The sequence below is a fragment of the Hyperoodon ampullatus genome (assembly GCF_949752795.1).
Source record: "Hyperoodon ampullatus genome assembly, chromosome: 7".
In the NCBI taxonomy this organism is placed as follows: Eukaryota; Metazoa; Chordata; class Mammalia; order Artiodactyla; family Ziphiidae; genus Hyperoodon; species Hyperoodon ampullatus.
Window position 1 is genome coordinate 95,865,071 of NC_136920.1, and position 12,846 is coordinate 95,877,916.

Genomic DNA, 12,846 nt, shown 5'->3' on the forward strand with positions numbered 1-12,846 from the left:
GATTTCCTTCTTGACTTTTCAGATCAGAGGCAAGAAAAACTCTTCAAAAGGTTTTTAGTGGGGCTAAGTAGACTATTTTACCAGTAATTTGCAATGAAATCGTCTTTTAACCTATGCTGTTCTTCAAAAGTTGTTTGAGGGCTTCCCTGGTGGCGCAGTGGTTGAGAGTCCACCTGCCGATGCAGGGGACATGGGTTCGTGCCCCGGTCTGGGAAGATCCCACATGCCACAGAGCGGCTAGGCCCGTGAGCCATGGCCGCTGAGCCTGCGCATCCGGAGCCTGTGCTCTGCAACGGGAGAGGCCACAACAGTGAGAGGCCCACGTACCACAAAAAAAAAAAAAAAAAAAAAAAGTTGTTTGCTTTCTAAAATGCAGAAAATATGAGCAAACTAATGTATTTACAAACTGTTTTTGCATAATATTTGAGATAAGGAAGTGAGGGTGTGAATAACCTATACTTCCTCCTTCTGTTCTCTTGATACCTTCTATTAGCTTCCTCCATTCTACTGCAGCAACATATTTCAAATTTTAATTTACATGGGATTTTCTATAAGCCATTAAGAAATATGTATGAGCAACAACTACTGAGCCTGTGCGCCACAACTACTGAGCCCGCCTAGAGCCCGTGCTCCACAATAAGAGAAGCCACCACATTGAGAAGCCCGTGCACCGCAACAAAGAGTAGCCCCCGCTCACTGCAACTAGAGAAAGCCCAGCAATGAAGACCCGACTCAGCCAAAAATAAAAATAAATTAAAAAAAAATATGTATGACCTATCAGGAAGGGTTGACTGTGCAGTCCTCTGTAATGGAGGGATAGAGTTCACTTCTTAATTATGAGAGACAAAAATTATCCTCTCTTCCCATCTTTGATTTTTTAACAGGATAGCCCGTTTCCATGATTTTTTGCTAGGTGGCTCAGGAGGTTTCCATATTATAGCATAATACACTGTATGCTGTATAAAAATCACTTTTATATTTTTTTGCTAAGACCTATTTTTAAAAATTTGGGTTATCAGTTCTCATAGATTTGGCCTGGCCTCTTTTGTTAATCTAGTCCATCGATTAGAGAGTCTGATTAGTTAATAGATGTTATGATTTACCCCTGGTCATATAAAGAAGAAGAGGCAAAGGCAAGATTGGCAGTCTACATTTGCAGTGGCTAAATCTCACAGTCTTGGGCCACTTGTTAAGTATGTGAATGTCTAGGGCCAATCTAGTGAGACAATCTGACACCTCAACACAGAGAGGAAAACAATTTGAGCAATGAAAGTAAATAATTTGGGCTCTAGGACATTTGAAGATAGAGATCTAGCTGTGAGGTGAAATTTTTGTGGATCCTCATTTCTTTGAGAAAGAGATGATGTTATAGGAACCCAGGTAAAGTCACATCCCATTGAATAAAGAACGAGTTTTGGCTGAGTTTTCTTGTAATTTCTTTTCAGGCATGTTATGAGGATTAATACAGTGGGATATGTTTATCACAGTCTTAGGGCTGCTCTCAGTTTCCTTCTTCAGTCCTTATATTGAGGTCTGGGTTACAACTTTTTTTCTTCAAAGGAGCACAAAGCAGTGCTGGGACACATGCCTTTTAAGGATGGAAGGAAGTTTAAGTTTTTTCTTTTTTTTAACTTACTGTTTTAATATCTTCTAAGGTGCTATTCTATTTTTCTTTTTGCTGCTCCATGAGTTCTTATCACATTGTATTGAGACCAGCCTTGTCTAGAAAGGGAATTGAATTCTGAAAGCTTCAGAGAGGCTTAAAAGCCTTTCAGAATTTTTCTTTGCCTGCTGAAGTCTTTACTTGTGGTTACATTACCTTATGAGTTTTGTCCATTGAACTCTTAATTTTGTTACCAAATGTGAACTTATAAAGTGCTTTGTGTTTCCCATGTGGCCTGTTACCTCAAGCTTCTTGGGGGCACATTCTCTGCAGCTCTCAAACTGGACTCTGGTGCTTCATGAGGGGATGTTGCACGTCCTTGTTTAGAAAAAATTCTGGCGGCCAAATCCTGAATCTGAATATTCTTGTGTGTCACTCAGTTATGGTTCCAAAGGGGACCTGTAAGAAGACCAGTAGGGCATGGACCAAGACTCTCATTTAATGCACAATTTAGAACTTTGCTGCAAGACAAGGCAGCTCCAACCCTTTGACTCCAGTGTTGGACTGTTAATTGCTGCATTTCACTGTGTTTTTTGTTTGTTTGTTTGTTTTTGTAGGAGGGTATGCACTATTGGGTCATGCACACAGACGTATAACTCTTGAGATCTTTACCACATCATAGTTAATAAACTTCTTTGCAACTTTTAGCTACTTTTTGGTGTATATCTACATATTATATGAGAGCTGTCCTGTGAAAGAGAAGGGGGGTGGTTTGTGATTTTCAGCATCACGTAGCCATTCATCTCTGAGCTGTACCCCAGCAAGAATCTGCATAGATTCCGAGGAGTGCTGCAGCCAGCTCACGCCATAAGAGCTGATTGTTAAATTTTTGGGAATTTTGCAGGCCAATTGTTAAAGTGTTGGTAGCTTGAAATAAGCCATGGTGGGGGTATTTACTCAATTGCTGGCTTATCAGCACACCAGTTTTCAAGAACCATGCAGCATAACCCTGGTAAAGAGCAAGCATTCAACAACTTTTCAAATGATACAGGACAAGTTCCAAAAAACAAGTATGCCCATGTGTAAGTCAAGCCAGTGCAGGCAAGGTTGAAGGCATGTACACTGAGAACACTTATTTTGAAGTGGCGACTTAAAAGCAAAAGATACCTCAACGTGAAGAAGCTTTGAGTTTTTATCTAGTCACCCACAGTATTCTCTGGGGGAATAAAATGCTTCTTGTATTCTAGAAATGCTGATATCACATGGTCAGTGGAGACTGACATGCCCAGGTGGTGAGTTGGAGGACTGGGCAGGCACATCTTTGGAAGCAGGGATTGAGTGATTGGCTATATTGCCCCTCTGTGTTGAGAGAAAAAAAATGAAAGGTTGCTGTATTTTAGATACAGAGCAAAATGTTTTGTGTTAATCTTAAATTTATTTTGTTTGCAAGAGGCTGATTTCTTAGCATGTTTGCCTGGGACCATTTGAGATCCCACCCTTGGAGAGGTTGTAATCTAGAAGGGGAGATGACACCTGCAGAGGTCTGGAACATGAGGCTCTCCTCAGTAAGGTGAATTTGTTAACTCATTTTAGAATGAAAGTGTAAATAAAAAGTGGGTAATAGGCCAGATGACTGAAACAAGAACCTTGATTTAAAGGTTCCTGTTTGTGTCTCTGCAGCCAACTCAGAATGCACGCATTGGTTTGCTCTGAGCTTGAACTTCTGTGCAGACAGAAGTGTCTTCAGTTGGACTTGGCAACTGCAGTTGTGGGAGAGCTCAGTGCATTGCTTCTCCTGGCATTCCTCATCTTAGGTAAGCAGTTTCTTTGTATTTCTTAAACAGTGACTTGAACTTTTCTCACTCGGAAGAAGGCTGGTTCTAAAAGTATTCATTTAATGGCGATCCTTTTGGATTGTGAGACCACAATCACAGAGCTGTCAATTTCTGCAGGAGGACTGCCATAAGATAGTCTAATGGGGCACGTTTCGTTTCTGTAGTGTAGAGTAACTTGTGTTAAGATGCTCAGAGAAAAAAGGAGGAAGATTTGCTCATAATAAAAGAGTAAATGATAATGATAATGATGATGACGGTGATAAGGCTTTAGCTTTTTTTTGTAACATCTTTATTGCAGTATAATTGCTTTACAATGGTGTGTTAGTTTCTGCTTTATAACAAAGTGAATCAGCTGTACATATACATATATCCCCATATCTCCTCCCTCTTGTGTCTCCCTCCCACCCTCCCTATCCCACCCCTCTAGGTGGTCACGAAGCACCGAGCTGATCTCCCTGTGCTATGTGGCTGCTTCCCACTAGCTATCTATTTTACATTTGGTAGTGTATATATGTCCATGCCACTCTCTCACTTCATCCTAGCTTATCCTTCCCCCTCCCCGTGTCCTCAAGTCCATTCTCTATGTCTGCGTCTTTATTCCTGTGCTGCCCCTAGGTTCTTCAGAACAATTTTTTTTTTTAGATTCCATATATATGTGTTAGCATACAGTATTTGTTTTTCTCTTTTTGACTTTCTTCACTCTGTATGACAGGCTCTAGGTCCATCCACCTCACTACAAATAACTCAATTTCGTTTCTTTTTATGGCGAGTAATATTCCATTATATATATGTGCCACATCTTCTTTATCCATTCATCTGTCAATGGACACTAAGGTGGCTTCCATGTCCTGGCTATTGTAAATAGAGCTGCAGTGAACATTGTGGTACATGTTTCTTTTTGAATTACGGTTTTCTCAGGGTATATGCCCAGGAGTGGGATTGCTGGGTAATATGGTATTCTATCTCTAGTTTTTTAAGGAACCTCCATACTGTTCTCCATAGTGGCTGTATCAGTTTACATTCCCACCAACAGTGCAAGAGGGTTTCCTTTTCTCCACACCCTCTCCAGCATTTATTGTTTGCAGATTTTTTGATAATGGCCATTCTGACTGGTGTGAGGTAATACCTCATTGTAGTTTTGATTTGCATTTCTCTAATGATTAGTGATGTTGAGCATCCTTTCATGTGTTTGTTGGCCATCTGTATATCTTCTTTGGAGAAATGTCTATTTAGGTCTTCTGCCCACTTTTGGATTGTGTTCTTTGTGTTTTTGCTATTGAGCTGCATGAGCTGCTTGTATATTTTGGAGATTAATCCTTTGTCAGTTGCTTCATTTGCAAATATTTTCTCCCATTCTGAGGGTTGTCTTTTTGTCTTGTTTATGGTTGCCTTTGTTGTGCAAAAGCTTTTAAGTTTCATTAGGTCCCATTTGTTTATTTTTGTTTTTATTTCCATTTCTCTAGGAGGTGGGTCAAAAAGGATCTTGCTGTGATTTATGTCATAGAGTGTACTGTCTATGTTTTCCTCTAAGAGTTTCATAGTGTCTGGCCCTACACTTAGGACTTTAATCCATTTTGAGTTTATTTTTGTGTATGGTGTTAAGGAGTGTTCTAATTTCATTCTTTTACATGTAGCTGTCCAGTTTTCCCAGCACCACTTATTGAAGAGGCTGTCTTTTCTCCATTGTATATTCTTGCCTCCTTTATCAAAGATAAGGTGACCATATGTGCATGGGTTTATCTCTGGGCTTTCTATCTTGTTCCATTGATCTATATTTCTGTTTTTGTGCCAGTACCATACTGCCTTGATTACTGTAGCTTTGTAGCATAGTCTGAAGTCCGGAAGCCTGATTCCTCCAGCTCCGTTTTTCTTTCTCAAGATTGCTTTGGCTATTTGGGGTCTTTTGTGTTTCCATACAAATTGTGAAAATTTTTGTTCTAGTTCTGTGAAAAAAGCCAGTGGTAGTTTGATAGGGATTGCATTGAATCTGTAGATTGCTTTGGGTAGTAGAGTCATTTTCGCATTGTTGATTCTTCCAATCCAAGAAAGTGGTATATCTTTCCATCTATTTGTATCATCTTTAATTTCTTTCATCAGTGTCTTATAGTTTTCTGCATACAGCTCTTTTGTCTCCTTAGGTAGGTTTATTCCTAGGTATTTTATTCTTTTTGTTGTAGTGGTAAATGAGAGTGTTTCCTTAGTTTATCTTTCAGATTTTTCATCATTAGTGTATAGGGATGCAAGAGATTTCTGTGCATTAATTTTGTATCCTGCTACTTTACCAAATTCATTGATTAGCTCCAGTAGTTTCCTGGTAGCATCTTTAGGATTCTCTATGTATAGTATCATGTCATCTGTGAACAGTGGCGGGTTTACTCCTTCTTTTCTGATTTGGATTCCTTTTATTTCTTTTTCTTCTCTGATTGCTGTGACTAAAAGTTCCAAAACTATGTTGAATAATAGTGGTGAGAGTGGACATTCTTGTCTTGTTCCTGATCTTAGAGGAAATGGTTTCAGGTTTTCACCACTGAGAATGATGTTAGCTGTGGGTTTGTCATATATGGACTTTATTATGTTGAGGTAAGTTCCCTCTATGCCTACTTTCTGGAGGGGTTTTTTTTTTTATCTTAAATGGGTGTTGAATTTTGTCAAAAGCTTTTTCTGCATCTATTGAGATGGTCATATGGTTTTTCTCCTTCAATTTGTTAATATGGCTTATCACATTGATTGATTTGTGTATATTGAAGAATCCTTGCATTCCTGGGATAAACCCCACTTGATCATGGTGTATGATCTTTTTAATGTACTGTTGGATTCTGTTTGCTAGTATTTTGTTGAGGATTTTTGCATCTATGTTCATCAGTGATATTGGCCTGTAGTTTTCTTTCTTTGTCACGTCTTTGTCTGGCTTTGGTATCAGGGTGATGGTGACCTGGTAGAATGAGTTTGGGAGTGTTCCTCCCTCTGCTATATTTTGGAAGAGTTTGAGAAGGATAGGTGTTAGCTCTTCTCTAAATGTTTGATAGAACTCGCCTGTGAAGCCATCTGGTCCTGGGCTTTTGTTTGTTGGAAGATATTTAATCACAGTTTAAATTTCATTACTTGTGTTTGATCTGTTTATATTTTCTATTTCTTCCTGGTTCAGTCTTGGAAGGTTGTGCCTGTCTAAGAATTTGTCCATTTCTTCCAGGTTGTCCATTTTAGTGGCATATCGTTGCTTGTAGTAATCTCTCTTGATCTGTTGTATTTCTTAAGTGTCAGTTGTTACTTCTCCTTTTTCATTTCTAATTCTACTGATTTGAGTCTTCTTCCTTTTTTTCTTGATGAGTCTGGCTAGTGGTTTATCAATTTTGTTTATCTTCTCAAAGAACCAGCTTTTAGTTTTATTAATCTTAGCTATTGTTTCCTTCATTTGTTTCTGATCTGATCTTATGATTTCTTTCCTTTTGCTAACTTTGGGTATTTTTGTTCTTCTTTCTCTAATTGCTTTAGGTGTAAGGTTCGGTTGTTTATTTGAGATGTTTGTTGTTTCTTGAGGTAGGATTGTATCGCTATAAACTTCCCTCTTAGAACTACTTTTGCTGCATCCCAAAGGTTTTGGGTTATCGTGTTTTCATTGTCATTTGTTTCTAGGTAGTTTTTGATTTCCCCTTTGATTTCTTCAGTGATCTCTTGGTTACTTACTAGTGTATTGTTTAGCCTCCATATGTTTGTATTTTTTCCCTGTAATTGATGTTTAGTCTTGTAGCGTTGTGGTCAGAAAAGATACTTGATACAATTTCAATTTTCTTAAATTTACCAAGGCTTGATTTGTGACCCAAGATATGATCTATCCTGGAGAATGTTCCATGAGCACTTGAGAAGAAAGTGTGTTCTGTTATTTTTGGATGGAATGTCCCATAAATATCAATTAAGTCCATCTTGTTTAATGTATCATTTAAAGCTTGTATTTCCTTATTTATTTTCATTTCGGATGATCTGTCCGTTGGTGAAAGTGGGGTGTTAAAGTCCCCTCCTATGATTGTGTTACTGTCAATTTCCCCTTTCATGGCTGTTAGCATTTGCCTTAAGTATTGAGGTGCTCCTCTGTTGGGTGCATAAATATTTACAATTGTTATATCTTCTTGGATTGATCCCTTGATCATTATGTAGTGTCCTTCTTTGTCCCTTGTAAAGACTATTTTGTCTGATATGAAATTTGCTACTCCAGCTTTCTTTTGATTTCCATTTTCATGGAATATCTTTTTTCATCCCCTCACTTTCAGTATGTATGTGTCCCTAGGTCTGAGTGGGTCTCTTGTAGACAGCATATATACAGGTCTTGTTTTTGTATCCATTCAGCCAGTCTATGTCTTTTGGTTGGAGCATTTAATCTATTTACATTTAAGGTAATTATCAATATGTATGTTCCTATTACCATTTTCTTAATTGTTTTGGGTTTGTTATTGTAGGTCTTTTCCTTCTCTTGTGTTTCCTGCCTAGAGTAGTTCCTTTAGCATTTGTTGTAGAGCTGGTTTGGTGGTGCTGAATTCCCTTAGCTTTTGCTTGTCTGTAAAGATTTTAATTTCTCCATTGAATCTGAATGAGATCCTTGCTGAGTAGAGTAATCTTGGGTGTAGGTTTTTCTCTTTTATCACTTTAAATATGTCCTGCCACTCCCTTCTGGCTTGCAGAGTTTCTGCTGAAAGATCAGTTGTTAACCTTATGGGGATTCCCTTGTTTGTTATTTGTTGCTTTTCCCTTGTTGCTTTTAATATTTTTTCTTTGTATTTAATTTTTTTTTTTTTTTTTTTTTTTTTTGCGGTATGTGGGCCTCTCACTGTTGTGGCCTCTCCTGTTGCGGAGCACAGGCTCCGGACATGCAGGCTCAGTGGCCATGGCTCACAGACCCAGCTGTTCCACGGCATGTGGGATCTTCCCGGACTGGGGCACGAACCATGTCCCCTGCATCGGCAGGTGGACTCTCAACCACTGCGCCACCAGGGAAGCCCTGTATTTAATTTTTGATAGTTTGATTAATATGTGTCTTGGCATGTTTCTCCTTGGATTTATCCTGTATGGGACTCTCTGCACTTCCTGGAGCTGATTGACTATTTGCTTTCCCATATTAGGGAAGTTTTCAACTATAATGTCTTCAAATATTTTCTCAGTCCCTTTCTTTTTCTCTTCTTCTGGGACTCCTATAGTTTGAATGTTGGTGCATTTAATGTTGTCACAGAGGTCTCTGGAACTGTCCTCAATTCTTTTCATTCTTTTTTCTTTATTCTGCTCTGTGGTAGTTATTTCCACTGTTTTACCTTCCAGGTCACTTATCCATTCTTCTGCCTCAGTTATTCTGCTATTGATTCCTTCTAGAGATTTTGTAATTTCATTTATTGTGTTGTTCATCATTGTTTGTTTGGTCTTTAGTTCTTCTAGGTCCTTGTTAACTGTGTCTTGTATTTTCTCCATTCTATTTCCAAGATTTTGGATCATCTTTACTATCATTACTCTGAATTCTTTTCCAGGTAGACTGCCTCTTTCCTCTTCATTTGTTTGGTCTGGTGGGTTTTTACCTTGCTCCTTCATCTGCTGTGTGTTCCTCTGTCTTCTCATTTTGCTTAGCTTACTGTGTTTGGGGTCTCCTTTTCCCAGGCTACAGGTTCGTAGTTCCCGTTGTTTTTGTTGTCTTCCCCCAGTGGGTAAGGTTGGTTCAGTGGGTTGTGTAGCCCTCCTGGTGGAGGAGACTGGTGCCTGTGTTCTGGTGGATGATGCAGGATCTTGTCTTTCTGGTGGGCAAGACTGCATCTGGTGGTATCTTTTGGGGTGCCTGTGACCTTATTATGATTTTAGGCAGCCTCTCTAATAACGGGTGGGGTTGTGTTCCTGTCTTGCTAGTTGTTTGGCATAGGATGTCCAGCACTATAGCTTGCTGGTCTTTGAGTGGAGTTGGGTCTTAGAGTTGAGATGGAGATCTCTGGGAGAGCTTTCGCAGTTTGATATTACGTGGAGCCGGGAGGTCTCTGGTGGACCAGTGTCCTGAACTCGGCTCTCCCACCTCAGAGGCACAAGCCTGACACCCAATCAGAGCACAAAGACTCTGTCAGCCACACGGCTCTAGTTACAAACAATAAAGCAGGGCAGTCAGGCAGTTTAACACAGCTTGAGTTCAGCAACCGCCTTACACTATGATCTTCATTTAAATCTCAGAATGAACTCACATCAGATTTGTCCTTAGTCAGCAGAACACTCTCAAACTCAGCTGTGGTGCTTCCTCCTTCTTCCATGTTTTCTCACATCACATCTTAGTTTATCACCTGCTCTACGCATCTTTAAATGGTTCCTACTCCTTCTTCAAGGCTTTAGCTTTTAAGTTGCTTGTGGCTTTGGGTAGAGCTGTGACTAGCTGTCCTTGGGCTCATGGCAGAACTCTTCCTGCACTGTTTCTCTTCTCCCAGTCCTAGACAGGCCAATATTTAACCTTAAGAAGTCAGGAAGTTAAACCTCCCTAGAGAGCTAGGCTGTTGTCCATACTTACCACACCCTCTGCATAGCCCTGATCTCAGGAAAGATGAAGTAGGATGGTTTAGATAGAACCCACTCTAAAGGAGGGAGCAGGAGTAATGACTCTCAAGGTCCCCTTCAAGTACAGGGTTGACCGATGTAACTGAGACTGTATTATAAGAAGCCATGTGACCTACCAGTCTGTATTAAATGGTCTTGGAAGGAAAAACAAGGATGAATTTTAAGAGGTTCATGCCTCAGAGTGGTTATGTGGACTCGTATACCTAAAAACATCCAAAAGCCTGGAGGTACACAGTGATGTGTAAATTGAGGGGACTTAGCATTGCAGGTAGAGCAGCTGCCTGAGTGAGGGAGGGCAGTGAGATTGCCTGTGTGCTCAGTGGTTGCTTGTCCTCACTAGGGGCAAATGCTTTGACTGAGAGAGAGAGTGCCTCTCCCTTATTTTGTGTTGTAATATTGTAATATTTGGGGGTCATTTCCACATCCTGTGTTGTAGTCTCATTGTCATGAGTCTCTTTTCTGAAGATCTTTTTTTCCATTATAATTGTGCCAAGGACAACAATTCCCGTACACTGGGGAAAAGGGGATCCTGATACTTACAACTCCCCAGGAGCGATAGAAGGTATTTGCCAAGAGTTATACTGTGAAAGAGCCATAAGCTCAGGTCCAAACATTTGGCCAACACGTGAGATAACTTACTACGCAGAATTATCTCAAGAACATGCTGGTGAAGAGATAAGTCAGTATCTGGGAAAGGAAGCAGGCTAAGTTGAGGATTCAGTTGGAGTCTGTCAAGGTGCTGAAGGTGCATCTGAATGCTTTGGTTAGATTTTTAGAGACTGAGATTAATATATATATATATATTCTGAATTATATATCTGAATGATAAAATTCTGAACTATATATATGTGTGTGTAATATCTATCTATCTGTATTATATGGTAGGAATTTCTGAATATTTGCCAACTAACTAGGAATCTTGAAATTTGACTAGTGTTCTTGGCCTGGTTAGGTGTTATTAGTTCATCTGATGAGTGGTCCCTGGGCGCCCACTCTGGGTCTTACCCTGCGCTGGTGTTGGAGATGCACTGGCCCATAGCCACAGCTCTTGACCTCATGGGGGTGAGGGTGGAGAGCAAGACTTTAATCAAACAATCATATAAGTAAATAGATAATTAGAAGTGGTGACAAATGCCCTAAAGGAAAGAGAAATGGTACTCTTAAAACATGTGGCTAGGGTCTGCCCTCGGAAGGGTGGTTCAAGGAGAGGTTTTCCTGAGGAAATTACATTGAATTTGAGATCTGAAAGATGAACAGCAGTTAACTAGGGGAAGGGAGTGGGAAGAGCATTCAGTCAGGGGGAGCAGATTAATCTTGTTTTGGTAAATGAAGTTCAGGGAAGCTTTGCTGTAAAACATTGATTACTTTCACACACATGGAAGAGCAGTACAGGCTAGTAAGGAGACAGGCTCTGATCCAGAATGCCTGGGTTTGAATCCTGGCCCACCACTTGCTCTGTGTTATTAGGCAAGTCACTTTACTAATCTGTGCCTCAGTTTCCTCCTTTGTAAAACCTCATAGGGGGTTGTGAGAATTAAATTGGTTAATGTGCAGAGCGCTCAGACAGTGCCTGGCATATAACCTTCTCTAGTTTATTGAGTATCCACTACTGATTTCTAGTGTGGTGCTATATTAACTAGGGGGAAAAAGTCCGACCCTTTAATGTTAAAAATGAGGCCTGGGGAGACTGAGTGGTTTCCCAAATATCAAAGAATTAGTTAATGGAATGTCTGATCTGGGAAGAGAATTTTTTAAAAACTTAATGCTTTTTATGTTAAATCATTGCTTCTCTATTCATTCACACAGAGTTCTAGTGGTACACTTGAGTACTTAAGACTGAAAATGGGTATCTTCTATTTATCAGATTTTTGCACATTTCTTAGAATTTGTTTGAAAATGGTTTGGGTGTGGCTCTGTGTGTCTTGAGGTTGGTGACTAGATTCAGAGTCTTTTTGGGGTCACCGGTTTCCTCTTAGAATACAGTGGTGCATTTGCATGATGATTAAGTTGATTTCAGTTTGACGGTTGTATTGGCAGCTATCAGCTCTTGTCCAGTATATGCCAGGCACTTCACTGATACTGTGACACGGGCGTGGGACACTCATAAATGAGACACATATGGCCCTGCCCCTGAGAGTATAGATAAGTCTACACTGTAATCAATGATTACTCCTCTATGCAAATGGCACACTGCTTTGGGGAATATATGAGAGCTGTTTGCTGGGCAGTGAAGGGAGCACAACCAACTCCCTGGAGAAGAATTCATCTAGAACACAACAGGGATCTTAGATATCCGAGATATGATGAATTAAAGTTATGATATTAAGGAAGCCCTTTATCATGCTCACCCATGTATGCGTAGGGTAAGGTATGTGTCATGCAGCAGGAATAAAGCTGTGGCTATCCTGAGAGAGAGCTTGTATTTTCATTAAAAGTACTCATATTTGGGGAAATTTAATGTGACTTTTGGTATATCTGAGTCAGTGTAATTGTTATCTACATTGTTGTAATGGAATTCAAGAACTGAAACTTAAAATGTTTCCAGTTCATTCTGATTCATCATTTGCCATTCTTGTAAAGGTAGATTCTCAGAACCCAAAATCTCCTCTAAAGCTACAAACTCTGTTTCCTATCTGACTTTTAGGCTATAAAAATAGGATCTTATGTGGTAATGCTTTCTATTTTTCAAAGCACTGTTTTCTGCATTATCACATTTGATCCTAGTGTTGTTATCCCCATGTTATAGGCGAGGAAACTGTGGTTCAGCAAGGTCAATGGACTTTCCGCATAAGTGAGACCTAGGTAGGGCCACCTTAAACAGTTTGACCCTGATTTTCCAGATAG

At 39.8% G+C, this 12,846-nt stretch overlaps 1 pseudogene across 1 annotated transcript in view; it reads right to left on the reverse strand.

Annotated features, from left to right (window-relative positions):
- The window catches only part of LOC307055662 (trehalase-like), a 424,950-nt pseudogene that overhangs the window by 363,512 nt on the left and 48,592 nt on the right, over nucleotides 1-12,846 (reverse strand). The gene's annotated exons all lie outside the window — the stretch shown is intronic.